The sequence below is a fragment of the Neodiprion virginianus genome, chromosome 3 (genome assembly GCF_021901495.1).
Source record: "Neodiprion virginianus isolate iyNeoVirg1 chromosome 3, iyNeoVirg1.1, whole genome shotgun sequence".
Lineage (NCBI taxonomy): Eukaryota > Metazoa > Arthropoda > Insecta > Hymenoptera > Diprionidae > Neodiprion > Neodiprion virginianus.
In genome coordinates, this window is record NC_060879.1 from 4,109,620 (window position 1) to 4,127,510 (window position 17,891).

Genomic DNA, 17,891 nt, shown 5'->3' on the forward strand with positions numbered 1-17,891 from the left:
AGTTTAACGACGCGCGTCGCTTTTTGGCGGGAAAATGAAAATTAAAACGAGGCGGGAGATTTGAAATTTCTATTAATACTTTAACCATCGCCCCCGAATTAACCGAGTCGAAATCCCCCCCCCCTGCGTCACTGAACGAATATCCGCTTCCCGGATACGAATGAACTGAGCGCCTGGGAAGCTGATTTCAACTGTTACCGGTTATGGTCAGTTGGTTTCCGGCAGAATTTCCCACTCCGTATCAGGTTCAAAATTCACAATTTCGAGAGATGGAGGGAGGCTCTTATCGGCGCCGAGGCTCGACGCCCGGCATCGTTTAAGCTCCAATCATTCATCCGTTCATTCATTCGATGTTCGAAATCTCGACGGCCTCGACCCGCGTTTGGCTAATCCAAAAAACGTACTCACCGATAGACCGACTCAATCCACGGCCAAGGAAACAACGCGCGTTACAAGTTCGTGTTTTTGCAGCCAGACAACAGCCAGCCAGCCAGCCAGAGGAGACGCGGCCTTCGCATTGACCGATAGCAGCAGCCGTTTCGGTGCCTCTAACGCAACTCTTCGCAACGCGAATTATGATAATAAAAGCAACACATAGTGTGTAACGTGAGGCAGGTTAGGGGAGCATTCTTCTTGATCAGTCCGGAACAACATGTTGACCCAGACGGTTTAGAGCAGAGCTCCGACGATATTCTCTTTCGCTATTTGTATTTCGCGTATACGTTTCCACCAATTCACGGCCGAGCTTTCTTCGATAAACCTTTTCGGTGTAGTTCTATCATCGCTCGGTTGGATTCGGTTCGATCTCGTGACTTTGTGTACTTTGGTTTGTGATCGACCTTCGACGCGTCGTTATATTTTATCATCGTCGTTTGAAGGACTTTGTGAAGTGGTGCAGAAGAAGAAGAAGGAAAACAAGGCAATCAAAGAAAGACTCTGGAATTTTGGTAAGTGCTACGTGTATGTACCTGGTCTAAGACCTCGAAGATTGTCGATTTACCAATTCGGGAATGCGGAACGAGTTGTTTGAGGATCGGAATTATAGCGCGGAGGGAGAAGCTTGATGTTTTTCTTGTTTGACTTTTCGTTGGTCAGCCGCGAATGAATTTTGCGGAAAATAATGAGCGATGAAAAACATTAATCCTCGATTAATCCATTTTTTTAAATTTCAATACATCCTTGATTATAGTTTCCGGGCTAATGACGTTTGACGAAAAATAACCTTTAACTCTTGATTATCTTTACTACAGTTTTCAAGCTGTGATGTTACAATTTTTTATCAAATATGGAAAATTATTTGTGTAGTCAAATATTATTGACAATTTTCATTTCGAAAGAAGAAATTGAATACTGTTTTAATTACGAAATTATGCTTTATTCTTTCATCTTCGACGTTTCGAATGATTTTTTCCAGTTTACAATTTTGCAATATGTAAGCGAGTTTTACTTGCTATTAATAAAATTGTGCAAGATGTTCAATTTTAATAATATCGGTTTAACATCGTGAAAAATCATAAATGATATTACGAAAAAAGTTATTACACAAAAATTTCATGGTTTTGAAACAGGTTTAAATTTTATAATCGAATTTTACTATAGACAGAAATAAACCAGAAACTTGGCATCAATTAAATTCGTTCGTATCCTCAAGATAAATTAATAATACGTAGTTAAATTTGTCGCAAGTGACAGATCGTTTCCAAAAATTTGGAAAAACAAATCTGCCACATTTTATTTATAAAATTTTTTCACACATATGCGTGTGAAAATTTTCATTTACCCTGCTGTTTTTGCTTTTTTACAAAAAGTTTGATTTTCGTTAGAAATATCCTGTGTCCTTGTATTGTTTCCGAAATCGCATTTGATATTTTCACCGATATCTGTATCCTGAATTTCATGTAATTCATGCACTTTTCGATTCGCGGTAATTTGAAAAAAAAATTTTTTTTTTTTTTTTTCCTATTCTTCATCGTCTCAAGTAATGTTCAAAAATATTTTCGTAAAGACGATAATAAACCTGTCGGCGTACAGGCTGAAAATATTATTGCGCTTTATCGTTTTATTTTCACATCCGATCGTGTGAGACGAGTTAACAAATATCTGTGGCACCTCAATTATTTTAATTCGATTCTCCGTAATTAAAACTCGTGGATGTAAAAAAATTTTACAGATAAAGCACAGAGCCTGACAATAAAGTACACTGCGTCTGGAAATTGCGTCTCTGACATTATCCGGGGTCCGGTCAGCGGTCTCTGGCAGACCAATAAAATTATTAAACGCAATATCTCGTTAGTGCGCCTTTGAATTAAAATATGGGTAATGAGAGCGGAAAATAACAGTTTTCTGGCAGAATTGTTTATAAAAGTTGGCAGATATGATTGAAAAAAAAAAAAAAAAAAAGATTTCAGCGAGAAAAACCACAATCATTTTCGCTAAATCAACTGTCTCTCTACTTTTCCGATAAAACTTACAAATATATAAAATCATTCCATCACATAATTCGCAGTAGCTTTACTTATTCCATTTGTTTTTAATTTTTCTTGTTCTTTAAACTTTCATCGCTTTTTCTAATTTTATACCGCTAAAATCTAGGATTTTTTTTTTTTTTGTTTTTTTTGTTCTTCAACAATTCGTAATCATTCCGAGACAATTTGTCGTACGTGGAAATTGCAACACATATAAACACTCCTCTTGGTTTTCATGAGTAAAAAAAAAAAAATTTGTTAAAATAAAAATCGATAAGTTATAAACAGAGATAAGGTTGGCTGATCGATTTTTTTTTATTTTAATTTTATTCTTTTTACTCCACTACGTTCATCAAATTCCTGAACGTCAGATGAAAATAATCTTGAAAAGAAACCGAACAATTCGTATCCCCGTGTTAAGAGATCCTTTTAAATGTTAAAAAAAAAATTCCAATCTTTTATATTCGACCTATAAAATTTCTATCGCATGGGAGAAGAAAAACGCAAGTCACAGCTATCCACGATTATTTTTTTTTTTGTTGAATCAAAAGGGATTCAATGTTTGAAATGTCGACGAGTTCTGATAAATTTTTCGATCGCAATCGGAGATGGTGGTTTTTATAAATTTGAAATAGTTGTCGCAACGAATATCATGTTTTTTCTCCGCTAAAATTCCGATTTCACGGCATGGATATTATTGCGGGTAGATTTTCTTCATACTTGGTGGATAGATCCAGAATAAATAACAAAGAATATCGTCAACCGCAAATTGATGTAAATAATCAGAACGGGTTGTTTCCGCGGTTTGATATCGTAACGCAAACCGTTGTTGTGAGGCGTATGAATATTTGTTGCTTAACCCATAAACATTGTAAAAAGCAATTAGAGACAAAGCTTTAAGTGCTATTGTTATAATTTGTAACACCAGACGCCTGCGTTCATTTTACAAGATGCCTCTTTTAGGAATGTACATTTCGAAAGCGAGACGCTTATCGCGTTCACATCATTTAAACACGCAATAAGCGGAATCTGCGGAGCCGGAAAACTGTGGTTTCTAGCAACCTGATTGCCGAACATATAAAATAGCGTCGCAGCGTTAATTTTTCCTAGAACTTGTCGGGGTATTAATTTGAAACTGAAAAATATAATATTACCAAAATATTTGACTAAAAATCAGAGAAAACAAGCGGAAAGAGGGAGAAACTTTAGAAATTATCTAATTACCGAGGAAAAATAATTGTTAACGTAAAAAGTGGGAGAGAATTCGGATCAGTAAAATAAGGATCAAAGTGATGCGCAATTGTAAAAATTCCAAATTTCTTTTTCGGGAAAATTGAACCTTTTTATTTATCAAATGTTCAGAGTTTCGCGTCTGCTTAAACTCAAAACCGTAAATAATATTCTCCCGAATATAAATAACTTCATCATTTTTATACCTATCGGCAAAATCGTAGCCTAGACTGGTCTCAGTTTACTGCTGTAAGTTTGCCTCTCCGGAGAACGGAATACAACAAATAAAAAAATATTCAAATCTAAAAAAATATTTATTCCAATTTCCCTCAGATGATAATTAATCGATGATTTAAACGAATAAAAGTGAAGAAAAATACTTTTTTCTTACAATGGAAGTTATTTTCTTATTCTATACCACACCAGCAGAAGATATTTCAGTATCTTGTAAAAAAGAGGACAATGTTTATGATAAATTCTTTGACATTTGTACGTAATTTTCATTGAATTCGAGTGTATTGTTATTATTATTATTATTATTATTTCTTTTTTTTTTTTTCTTTATTTTAATTTTACTAGATTATTTCAAACGTACCTCTTACTGAATAAAGAGGAATTCTTGCTCATTACTCACACGATTCAGACTTTTTTTTCTCCGAGGAATCTAAACCATCAACAATTGAAATTAGTCAAACCGTTTACTTTTAATTTGAAAGCAGACGATTAGTAGTTAGGAAATTAAAATGATAATCCTCTCGCATTGTAACAGTGAAGAGAAAAACAAATAAAAAAAACAAAAAGAAAACAATAAAATACTAAAATTTTATTAAATAGAATTGTACTGTTAAAAATCAAAAAAAAAAAATTACCGCTTCTTAGCGTGAAGGAATAAGAATTGTATTGTGAACGAATTTTTGAATGTCACGTTAAATAGCAAGAGCGATAACAGATGATTTAGATTGAGATAATAAAAATTGAAATCAGACGACCCGTTGCTTGGGCCTTCAACTCGACGGCGGACGATTAGTGGTTATAAAATTGTGATAAGAGTGAATTCCTAACTACCGCACGTTCCGTCCTCTTATAAAATTTAACGCGCATGCGTTAAAATGACAAAAGAGTGACTTTTTGCCAGGGCTGCCAACCGTAACGAACGTAATCTTAAAAATGTTGACAATTGTCGTTGGCAGTTGTATTCAAAACCGATAGTCGTTGAAATATTTGAGGTAACATAAATCGCGGCGAACTGTCGTGTGTAAATTTATGACGGTTGGTCACCCTGGTAGACAACCGCTCTCGAATTATTGCGCACGCGCGTTAAATCTTAGCAGACGACGAATCGTCCGGTATTTAGTAAAGAGGGTACATTTATTAATTACATTAATCAAACTCGGCAAATCTTTCGCCTGAAGGACTAATTCGAAGAAATGCCGAATCGAATAAAATAATTCATCGCAACACGTTGTTAACGAATTATACCAGCCTCTGAACACCTCACATATCAACATACATTTACGCATATCGAGGAGTGACAACGAGTCTTGTGTTTTCGGCGGATAAATTTCGCTGACTCTACGCACTTCCTCCGAGAGAGAGAGGGAGAGCGAATTAAGCCTCGCTCGGTCATCGGTGCATGCAACTGCATTTCTGTACGGCTGGAACGGCCTCGTTCGACGGCCATGTGACCCGGTGTATCGAGTCAGGCCTGACCTGGGCCAACCGTGGCGTGCAGTGCCGAATAACGAAACCGCAACCGGTTCCGCCGCCGCCGCCACCGTTTCTCCCTACCCCGTCATGACCGTGGCCCGGTGAAAAATGCACCGAGTGGCCCAGAGACCCAAACACAAAGGAGGGCCACGGCCAGCCAAAAATAATCCACGCCGCTTCGCCCCCCTCCGACTCTCCCTCTCGATATTGCATCGCGTTTCGCTCCGTCCTCCGAAGTCGGCGACGTTTCGCGGATTTTCATTTCTCTATTCTTTTCTTCCTTTCTGTTTCTGTTTTTTTTTTTTTTTCTTGTTGCTCCCATTTTATCAAAAATTATGCACAAAACGTCTCGTCATACTTGTCGCTATTTTTTTCATTATATTTTATACCGGTGTTCCGATAAGTCGATGTTAAATGACTGAAGACTTGTTGAGTAAAATGAGGAAATGGATTTGGCGTTTGATTGATAAAGAAATATCGTATTGAAAATTATACGATTATATTGAATAGTTACTCGTGCCACATTATCTTAACACTTGAACCATGCTTTGATTATTATTTTAATGGTACCCATTTTACTCACAAACAGAGTTTATATCAGCTCGGTTTCGTTGACGGTATTTTTGATGAGAAACCTTTTTTTTTTTATACTCTGTTGTGCTCCTTCTTATACTATATGTATGTGTAAAAAGTAAACGAATTGGAACAATGATTATGATCGTGAAATACAGGCTCGAGACGTGCGATTGAACTTTGTTCGGAAAAATATTCCCTGAAAATGAAGAAAATTAAAAATCTTTAGAGTTGAAAATATTGAAAAGGTTCAGTTGATTTATACCGTATTGAAATAATCGAGTTCTTTCGTCATTGTGTCAAACGCCATAACTTTGTTTTTCGTTCAACTTCGACGAATTATCTGCATCGTAGATTTTTTTCTGTAGGCTTAGATGCATGAAAAATCTTCTGCAAATCGTCTTAGGAAAAGATTTTAAATAAGCCTGATATTTAATGATTGTTCTCAGGTCAGATGAGGTTTATTATACATCGAGTATAATTATTTACGACACTAACTCTGTGAAGAAAATTAAGTTTATTGTCAAAAGAAAGAGCAATAACGATATGTTTCTGGCATTAGAAAAAATGTCCGAATGATTGAGCCATCGTTAAAAAACAAAATTTTTCCGATTCTTGCGAAACGCAATTTTCACCGATTTTCAAATTCATCAAGCAGTATCGAAATGTTTTCAGGAGTTCAAAAAATTTTCGGACAATCAGGATTGGAGTATAGAAGGAAACAAATTTTTCACAAACGGCCTTTTTTTTGTGATCGGAATCATTCGGTACGAAGAGCAATCAATTTCTTCAGTCATACGTGTGACATAAAATTTTTCAGACAAATTGAAAATAGCCTCTATCGAAAAATTCCGGTTTAAATCGTTCAGTAAATCTGTTAGAATATTATTTCAAATATGATATTTTTTTAATACCATTTTTCGAGTTAATTATTTAATTAATGTAACAAATTCGCATGCTGCAAATATCCCAGCTATACCTACGTTATTGGGTTTAGTCTCAGGCCCATTGAATTGCGAACAAGCGTGCAACGTTTCTTTCTAAAATAAGTTTGCTTGTTAAATTCAACAAAAGAAGTCAAAAATAAACTTCCACTTCCTCTCTTCTTGCTCGCAGCCACTTTTCCGATACTTGCCGTTCAAGAAACTTGAAATTTTTCACCCTTGGCGACCTGCCCAAATAGGTCGCGCATTTTAAACTTCGAATCAGCACTCACGCTGATATTATTTCAGTTTCCGTGAATAATCGATTAAATTATCGTAATCACTTGTAGCTTGACCTTCGATTAGCTGTTGAAAATAAGTTTTCACTTTGCAAAGGCTGGAATTGAAAGAAAATGTGACACATGTAACTATTTAGTGTAATTACAGTCGTCAATACTAAATTTTCTCATCACTGCCACATTCGATATGTTTGTTTAACAAGGTTTGAACATCCATTTATTGTTGCTCCGACGTAAAATCATTCCAGTAGTTCGAAGAAAATATGAGACGAGTGGCCATGGTTAATAAGAACAGCGAAACACGTAAAACAAGATTTCGGGTTACAGTTGCCAGACTCATGTTCATTTTTTACACAGAATTAATAGATTTGTTGGTTATGGTGAAAAATTAAAATATTTAAGAACCATTAAGTAACTTCAATTCGAGGTTTTCGGCGCAAGCACAAACTAGACATGAGTATTAGATTTCATTAAGTCATCATCATCATCATCATCATCATCATCATCATCATCATCATCATCATTATTATTTTTTCCTCATAATGATAAATTTCACGTCGTCATTGCGTGCAGACCGTCAGTGCCCCTCCCGGTTGGGGTGTCTGCAGTGTATTCGTATGCTCATTGGAAGATGGGCGAGGTAGCTGCAGCCCCAGCTTTCCGGTTAAGGTTTTTTCCCCTCCTGTGACCACAATTTGCCATATGCTCGGAGAGGAACACGGCGGCGCGCACGCCCTGCGGAGGGAGAGAAGAGAACGAAGGAGAGAGAAAGAGGAAGAGTGAGGGGGAGAGAGAAACAGAGAAAGAGAGAAAGAGAGAGAGAGAGAGAGAAGGACGAAGCTGGGCGATGGGGCCTCGCCACGTCAGCCCCAAATTTAACCACAATGGAATACATTGAACGATATTTGGCGAGTCCACAGGCATGGCTATGGACGCCCTACAGACGTGACGCCATGTGCAGACAAAGTGCACCGCAACGTCAGAGGCCAGAGCACTCGAATTATTCACCGGAAGCTCACTTTTTACCTTGTGCAATTTTCCTACTCCCGACTAATGACATTCAGGCACAATTGTGGAATTAATTGGGCAAGGTTCGTAGCAAAAAAGATTCAATTCGGGTAGATTTCTTCCCAGTCCTCACTAAAATCTTATGCGAGACTGCACAAGGTGCACAATGATCGCACAATTGAGTTTTGGACTTAACTGGAAGACCGATCAACAAGTTTTACGGAGCTTGAAGATGTTTGAGGAAACTTAGACACGATACGTCAAGGACGGGGGAACTCGAATTATTCACCGGAAGTTCACAATCAGTTTTTTTATTGTGCAATTTTTCAACTCACGATTAATTTCGTTCAGTGTACAACCGTGGAATTAATCAGGCAACATTTAGACAGAAAAAACTCATTTTTGTATGCATTTCTTCACAATGCTCACAGAAATATTGTGCGAGTTTGCACAAGGCGTACAATATTCACAAGTTTATGCAAATTCGGGCTGGATTCGACGCGACGACTGATCATAAAATGTTTGTAAGGACTTTGAGGAGTTCGAGGATACGGCTGACGTGTGATTTTTGTGATACAAAATTTCGTTCAGTTCTCTTTGCAAAGATTGCACAATCAGGGTTGTTCGGTCCGTTCGATTTCTGGCCACACGCGAAATATGCATTAGCGTCCCTGCACAGCGGTGCACAGCGAGTCGATAGAGGTAATTATTATTAACCTCAACTAAGGAGCGTTCACACCAGACGAACGGATCGCTGGTCGAGAAGGTTCACCTTGCACAATTCGTTTGAATGAATTGCACAATGGCGATTCGCCGGCGAAGATTGGTCCGAGAATGGAGGTAACGGAGATCGAATAAAGGTGAGATTCAAGGCGTTGATTTTTCGGCTCGAGTTATTCAAAAGACTGTACTTGCAGAGTACGCGGGACTGCATGTCGGGTAACGTGGCGCTGCGTAAGGTACACCACAATTTTGTTCCCCCGTCGAGGGTTGGGCGCAGGGTAAGCGCTCGTTGCACGAAAGAGAAAATCAATAAACAACCCTTTTTAGGATACATTTGACTGGGCGAAAAGAGAAAAACGCGTGTCGAGAGCGTGCACGTTGAAACAGGCTGAACAGTTACGGATTTTTCTCCTCCTTCGTCGTCCTTGCCTTGATAGTTTTAGCCGCAATCACCGCTATCGCTGCATTTCCGGGGGAACTTGACATTGTCGCAGAATAAATGAAAAACATGGTAAAATGGGACCGCGTTTAATTCCCTCAATGGTGAAATCTTGCCATTCATTTACGACGATGGACTGGTTCGGCTAACCGCTCCTATCAAAGTCCTAATTAGACGCACTCCACGGCTAGGACTCATCCGCTCGCAGGAGGCTTCAACCGACGTACGTGGTTACGTGTAACCCACACTGTTCCTTGTCTACATACGCGCCCATCGACCCACACGCCAAACTTTTCCGCACATGCATCGCACACACACTATTCACTCACGTAATGCAGCAGTACCCAGCAATCGGCCAAGTCCCGCTAACGTCCGCTCAGCCTTGCTGAATTCAGACCTCGGACAGATATCGCATACTGGGTGATCCAACTCTACCATTGCGCTGAGGGGCCGTTTTTTACCCCTTGTTTAAGCCACCTTCGTTTTCGATTCCATTTTCTCATGTTTGCCGATCGATCAGTCCTGTTATGCTTGTCAGAAAAATCTGACACCTGGCGTGATTATGGTTGACGATACCAAAGAAGCATTCTTGAACTGCAACATCTATCCTCTGGAAGTCGTTGAGCTTGCAGTACTAGTTTCTCCGTCGAGTGTACTCGCAGAATTGTTACAAAGGTTAACTCGATGAGTCTTTAAAACGCAAAACTGTCGACTTATAAGGCGATAATACGGATTGGTTTGACTTTGCGCATTTCATTATTTTAAAAGTTAAAAACCGGGCCGTATAACTGCGGCTACCGAGTTCAACCACATCATTCGTCATTTGGGTAAAACAGCTATCTACAATGTCATTTCCGCTGTTACATGCGTCCGTGAGATTAATTTTCTTTTCATTCGTTAATCACGATTCGTCATGATCTGACTTCACACCATAACTCGGCATTCCTTTAACCAGCAGAAATAAACTTCAGACGTGTAAAACGAACCGCGTCAATTTCATTGCATGAAAAGCGTTCGTTCGCTACAGGCAATGAATTACACGGAAGGGTCTCTGCTCGTTTTGGAAAAAGTAGCAGTCTTCTGTTTAACACACGTTGTTCATGATTTCAGGAATCGGTTAAAAATCTTGACAACCAATCGGAACGTCACCAACGATCAAGTCACACTTTGGCTAGCATACCCGTCGACCGAAGTCTACGTACGGACATCTTTGGGAAGCTTGGAAATCATATCATCGTAGGACCATAATTATTCATCCTAGGTAAGTGGTGAAAACAGAATGTCCAAACGATAAGACGCCACCGCGTTAAGATGCCTCTTGGTGTTGCGCAACGTTGAAAAACGACCTGCCCTACATTCGAACGTCGGTCTCAAGTATCCGTAAAGCGAATTGGGGGGGGGTTTACGGTTAGCCTGGACCACCCGGTACACATTCGCATCACGTACACACACCTCGCTTCGAAGTGTTGAAGAGGGGCACCAAGGGAGACGAAGGGGGGCAAGTCGTACATACGCTACCGGACTCTGTGGCTACCGGGTCCCCCGGTCTTCGCGTACACTGTGTACTTACACACGGGTCGATCTGGGTGTGCACACGGTGTATGCACACGGCATCGCACATTGCGCTGGGTTTGTGCTCGCAAACTGCAGCGTCTGCGCCGCGCCGCCTCGCCCCAGTGCATTATACATGTGCTGCACCTTCGTACGTGTGGCGAACATTGAGCACACGGATTCTGCGATGCATGTGCCAGTGGTACACACTCTCGTTTTCCGTCCTGGGCCACTTTCGCTCTCTGTCTATCTCGCGCGTGTTCGAGAGGGAAATTTGGCAGCAGCTGTTTTAAATTGAACCCAACTCGAGTAGTCGAGACCAGCACTGCGCCCGCTGCTCAAGCCGCGTTTTATAATTCTCTTCGTAATCCCGAATTCGATACCAATTTTCGCACTAGTTTACTGCAATCACTTCTTCATGACACCTGTACCGTAACTATGATTATCGACATAGTTTTTCTCGCTTTTACTCAATCGTGTTGTGACGTTTGACGATTGTGCAGTATTTTCGATCGAGCTTTGTAAAGGCTTTTCAACTTTCAGCATTGCGTCTTCAAGACTGACCAACTCGCTCTTTTTTCTTTCACATGTATACCCAGTAGAATTTCGTCGCAATTTTTTTCGCATCGTATATCTTGGAGTTAGAAAGCATTTCCAATTGATACAGAGTGTCTACCGCAAGAAGCCTCGTGAATCCGTTCTACGAAAATCGGTCATCTTGATACGGCTACACAGAAAACGAACTTTTTAAAAACACGTTGACAAAGATTATGTAATTGTGAGAGCCACTAGTTCGAGACAAGTTCTACGAAGTCTAGCTGTGCGATGATCTAAGAAAAACCACTTCCGTTGGTTAATACTACGCAACTGCTGTGCAAGGAATTACAAGAAAAGTAAATAAATAAGTAGAAAAATCGAATCACGTGAAACCCTTCGGTTTCATCAAAATTTCTCTCATACTGTATCAATACCGCTACACTTTTGCTCAAGGATATAAAATGCGGTCTGCTTTGACCACAACTCCTCAATTGGCGCTCCCTTATCGTATATTTCCGGTAAATTCATTGCTTACTCATAAACGTACAATAAAAGAAACATAAAACAAAACAAGCTCGGAGAAATTGTAATTTCAAGTAATGAGAGCTTTCGAAAAGAATACCTTGTACGGCATACATTTTTGATATTATGATAAAAATTGTTCTTACAAAGATCATATATATATGAGCGAATCCGAGCTTTTCTTCGACCGCGAATCCTGACCAACAGTCGCGCCTTCCGCTTATTAAACAGGACTCACAACTTTACATAGAAATCTTAAATAGCCGAGAACTTTGATTCACAAGCTTTTGAGAACACAAGTCAGCCTTTGGAACAACTGTGAAAAATTTGTAAAACCCTCTTTAACCGTACGTCATCATTACATCCCGTTTGCTTGGACTTTGCCGGTTCATCGCGTGGTTTTTCTTTTCGTCTGTTTATTATTATTATTATTGTTATTGTTATTGTTATTATTATTATTATTTTGAACACGACATTTGATCGCGTAATCGCATTGCAGAGGTAGTCTAACTATCCAAGCTCACGTTGACAGCGTTGCGTTAAATTTTCCAAAATAACACCAGAATTGCAAAGTTCAGTTTCGGTGGAAATGACGAAAGCTTACCTGGCACGGTTATTCGTTTACCTTTTACAAGTGCCTCATTTAACCGTGAGATGATTCTGAAACCAAGAAGGTCACAGTATTAAAAATCGGACGCATCATTCCGACACTGTGTGATAAAAACCCACGTCGAATTGCCTTTTCGTCATTGAGTCATGAGAGACCTTCAAATATATCAAGGCGAGTGCGATTACCGCCAAAATGCGTAATGGGCGCATTTCGCGGTCCCTGATATGGCCTTTTGATTTGTGGAAGGCAATTCCCTCGGACGAAACGGAGTCTTCCGGTTTAATTTCGCGAAAAAATCGCATGCGGTGATTTTTGCCACCGTTTTTGGCTCTTCCAGTCTCCTTGCAATTTCGCGCGATTCCATTCCAGAACACAACAAGCCATGCAGATGCGCGAATTCGAATCTTGACGGACGTGCAATTCGTTTTGATTAACATTCTGGTGCAACGAACTAATTACGCTAATTACTGATTAGCCGTATCTTTCGCTTTCGCTTTGGCTTTTGCTTTCGCGTATAATGCATATATTATATATGCATTTATCCGCGACGTTCATTTGCCGCGAGTCCTTGGCTTCGCCGCAGCTTCCTTTCAAATGACATTCATCAACGCTCTCCGACTGCAGGCTCTTGATGAAAATCCCATTAGAAGGGAATTCGCGATATTTACTTGGAAACACATTCGGTGATCCCATTGGAATAGAACTCAACCAAAGTATTAGGCAATTTTTAATCAAGCTCAACTTCTCACAGTCGTACCAAAAAATATGACTCGGTGTAAACCGATGACTATCAACGATCGTTTTTCATCAAACCCTGACATTTATAACTGACCGATGATTCGCTCGCGATTTTCAGACCGCATTCAATGCCTCGTTCCACGATGACTGCTGAACGATTATTCCTGCACGGTGATGAGAAACTGCATGCATATATCGCGAAAATCTTTTGACACTTGAAAATGAACCGCGCACGCGCGATTTTTATCAGCCGTTCGCGCAGGCTGGCCAACCCGAGTTTTCAGCCGTCAAACTGTTTCTGCCGGCGATGTGGTTGACACGAATTTTCGAGGTTAGAATCTCAAATAATCGAGGCAGTGACTCGGAAAGGTTTGAGAAGCATTTGTTATCGGGTCGGAAAGTTGATTCTTCAAAGAACGGTCGGAATTCATCGCTTGTGCTCTTTGAAAATTCAAACGTAGACATTTTGCGTAGGTTGGCCGGCCTGCATCGCGGACAAGAATATCGCTGCGGGAAGATTTCGCCGACCAATGAGATTTAACTATTTGGCGCATGCGCGGTTCATTTTCAATTCTCAAGATATTTTCCCGGTATATACCAGCGGAAAAAATTCGAAAAATCTTGCCTATTCTGGATCTCCGAATCAACGACAATGCACCCGCCTTCAGATGAGATATAAAAAATGGCGCGTGTCCAATTAGCAACACTGCAGATTAACTCGTGAAACTTTGGCTCACCGACGACGTTCCAACACAAACGCGTATCGCGCAACGTGTCGAGCTAGTTTACAGCAGGCGCGGTAGCCTGTTGAAAACGAGCTGTACATATATAAAATACATACTTACATATGTACCTAGCGTAGTTGGTTACACACAGACGCCTATGTACACCTGCATTAGGTATACAACGCTCTATGTTATACCTATAATATGTGTAGGTGTACATACGTATGTATGTACAACTGGTGCACAGGCGTGCGGCTGGTTTCGCACCTAGTTCAGTGTTTGCCAAACGCTCACGACGGCAAATATAATTCATTCCCATGTCACTGTTTATCATTCATAATATTTTGTTGCCTGTAATCAGCACGCCTGAAACTTTGCAACAGTCATCGTTCACGATCGGTTGATGGATATTCGTTGTGCACGGGTGTCAACGATCTTTTCAATCGATTATACATTTCGGATCCAATGAATTTGAATATCCGTTGTCAGAGATGCGATGCGTTGTTGGGTTGATTATTGTATTGATGTGTTACTGTAACCTCAAACGGGATTGAAAAAATTGTTTGAGAACGAACGTGGATATATTTTTTACGATCATCGATCATATTTTTTAAACTTTTGAGTCGCCGGAAATTTATAGGCTCGGTTTGACAATGACCGAAGTTTGGCTGCCAATGGAATTCGGAACTGCGACACTTTGTCACCGGATGAGAACCACTGCACTGTCCGTATATCGGCCATCCTATGCGCAACAAGTAGAGGCTCGGATATTCCGTGTCCAAAATGCTGCTCCAGCATCCCGAATCGAGGTGTAGCTTCGGATTAGAGCAAAGCTGGATTAAACGGCTGATTTTACCTCCGGATAATTCGCAAAGCGTTTACCCTCGAACTCGTGTTACGGGCATCGCCGAAAATTATACTCCAAACCCCGAATAATCCCATCTTCTTGTCGTACGACACGTTCGTACAATGTTTATAAATAATTGCCATTTCATTAGCAAAAAAATTATAGTTTATTATTTCTGCTTCAATAATTGTCGGATGAAAGAATTTCGCTTGGAATCTGAGTTGTTTCTTTTTTTAAATTATCGTTGTTTCGATGAAAGAAATTTTTTCGTTCGATTCTTGTGCCACAATAATCGTAATTTCAAAATTTAACGACAATATTTTTATTGTTACAATTTAAATTTCTATATTTCCCACATCATTCTGACTATGCAAAAAATTTTTCCTCTGTAAATTCTTGTGCGATAATTATTGTGAATTTTTAGATTTGGATAATTCTTGAAACGATGTGAACAAAAATGTTTTCCGCAATTGAAATCATTTTGAGCATAATTTATCTTCTCACATTTCCTACACGCACAATTGAAAATAATTTCACATTCCAGCACAGATATTTGTGCAAAGATTATTTCCCCAATGTCGTTAGAATACAATTACAATCATTTTCAACCCCTATAATTGAGAAATTTTCTTTTTCCGAATAAAACCAACCGATAATAATGATTAGAAAAATTTTCTATGCAACAATGAGCGCGAATTATCTCGCTCACAATATTGTGCTCGCTCTACACTTGTGCGTGTAGAAATTCATTTTCAAGCCGATAATGATCGGCCAGTGTAAAAACACGACGAGACTTGCCGAATCCTCGGAAAATAAATTATCCGCGCCTGCTGCGAATTCAGCATTGCGTTGTGTCAATTTTCACCATCGGCATATGCTTAAGTGACGTCACCTGGATACCACGGGAGAAGATAACGAGATACGGTCAAGGCCTGCGGCGAATCGTACGGATGCAACGAGGCCGGAGAACCATGCTGATGCACAAGGCAGAGATTCGCGGCTGTTGAATCTGCCCTCGCGAATTTTATCAGGTTCCTCGGAGCCTCGCGTCGGGTCGTGTTGTTCGGTTATTTCGTCTCTTCGCGAAGTCGGCTTTGCAGCCCTAACCGAGATTTGAATTCTTCCGAAGCTACGTCGGAAGAGGAAAAAAAACAAAAAAAATAAAAAATAAAAAGAGAAAAAAAACGTATTCAGACACGATGCAGATATTATCTTGGGTCGTTTTTCTTTGATCAAGGCCATCCTTAGGACGTTTCACGGTCTCACGAATTGCATTCAAATTCGCTCAAGCTCATCGGAACCGATTCCATTTTTTTCCTTTTTGTCTTCCATTCTCTTTTCTTCTCGCATACGAGAAAATTAAAGCGAAGCGAGGAGATGGTAAAGATTTCGAAGTTCGAGTATTTTTTTTGATTGTAACGTTTCGAGAAATACATCGATCGTGTGACGGAAATTCTTCAGATCGAATTATTCGAGCTCACTCTGACTTTGAAATTTTACTTTATTTTCCAACAATCGATCTTTATCCACATGAACGATATCCATTGGCTACACTGAGAGAAATTTTTAGTTCCGGTTACCGCTCAGTCCTTAAATATTTTAATTTTTTTTTCCACAATCGAAAAATATAGTTCTGGGTAGAAAATGAAAATTAGTTTTCTAGCCGTTACCGGAAAGTCTGGTATCCGTCACTATTATTTCTCATTACGATCACTTTTACTATATTAGTCAGATTTTAAGCCTTGACTGAAACGAAAAAAGAAAAATATACTAAAAAAAATAAATAAAAATAAAACAATCAATTACAATCGGAAATCATGCAGTGACTCTTTTGCCTCCGCTGACAAAAATCGTTTCCCTCAATATTAATCCGAGGGATGGTTGAATAACCCAATTTACAAGTCTAGAGATGGAGCGAAGGCGCCTTGTGCACACAGAGAGGGAGAGAGAAAAAAAGAGAGACGGAAAGAGAGAGAGAGAGAGAGAGCAAGCGAGGCGCGGAGAGGAGAGTTTCAGTTGAATCTAACGCCTGGGAAGATTTCGTAAGCAGGCCCCGCCTCCTACTCCATCCGACCCATTCTAAACAAATGAATCACGCGCCAAAATGGCCGACTGACTGAATTTAGACGTCACGTGGTGCGAGTAACGAGACCCGTCGTACCACATGTACATTTCGTATACATTTATATACACGTATGCATGTAAGAACGTAACCAATCATGCCCGCGTGCACTCATCCGCATTGCATACGTTCCTTATCAATATTATCTGCACATGTATACGTATGGATCGCTTATGCGCGCCTCTCTACCGAGGGCATAACACGTATAGGTATACCGTGCACGTATACACGTATGCGGAATTTGTATAAAAGAAACTGAAAAGGAGAGAAAAAAAAGGCTACATTGATAACGCTTATAAATATATATATATATATATATTCAGCAGCGTGCAATCGTTATTATACGGCAATTTCGTGATAAGATTTCCTTTTTGTTTGGTCGGTTGTCTTTTCTCTCATTTTTCTCTCCTCCCATTTTTTTTTTTTTTTTTTTTTTTCAATTTTTCTCGTATACGCTACTTCTTTATTACAGTCTCAAATCGCGTCGCCGGTTTTTTTTTTTTCACAAAAACCGGAAATCAGGCATTCTCTTCGGTGTTGGAATCGAAAATTTTCAACGGGCGTAAATATTTTTCAAAATTCCAAGTCACAGATGTAGGTGCAAAAACCTGTGGAAAAATTAACAAACTTTCCGATAGTGGAAACCAAACGTTTTTGGGTGACCAAATTTTCATGGGTGCGGTACGGAAAATTATTATTTACCTCAGGTTTGATATATATATATATATATCAATCGAACCGATTACCTGCATAAATTTTCGTCCCACGTGTCCGTAACGATCTGACATTATCAACAAAATCGAAATTTGCGAAAGGTGAGCAATTCGTCGTCGATTAAATTTCCCGGTCGATGGCGCGAACTTGCTATCGGG

General features: G+C 39.6%; 1 protein-coding gene across 1 annotated transcript in view; it reads left to right on the top strand.

Annotated features, from left to right (window-relative positions):
* Nucleotides 1-638: 638 nt before the first annotated feature.
* Nucleotides 639-17,891, top strand: part of LOC124300675 (mushroom body large-type Kenyon cell-specific protein 1-like) — a 98,199-nt gene continuing 80,946 nt past the window's right edge. Inside the window, exons 1-2 of the mRNA XM_046754983.1 lie at nt 639-947; nt 10,478-10,628. The gene's annotated coding sequence lies outside the window, so the exon portion shown is untranslated. The remainder of the gene's footprint in view (nt 948-10,477; nt 10,629-17,891) is intronic.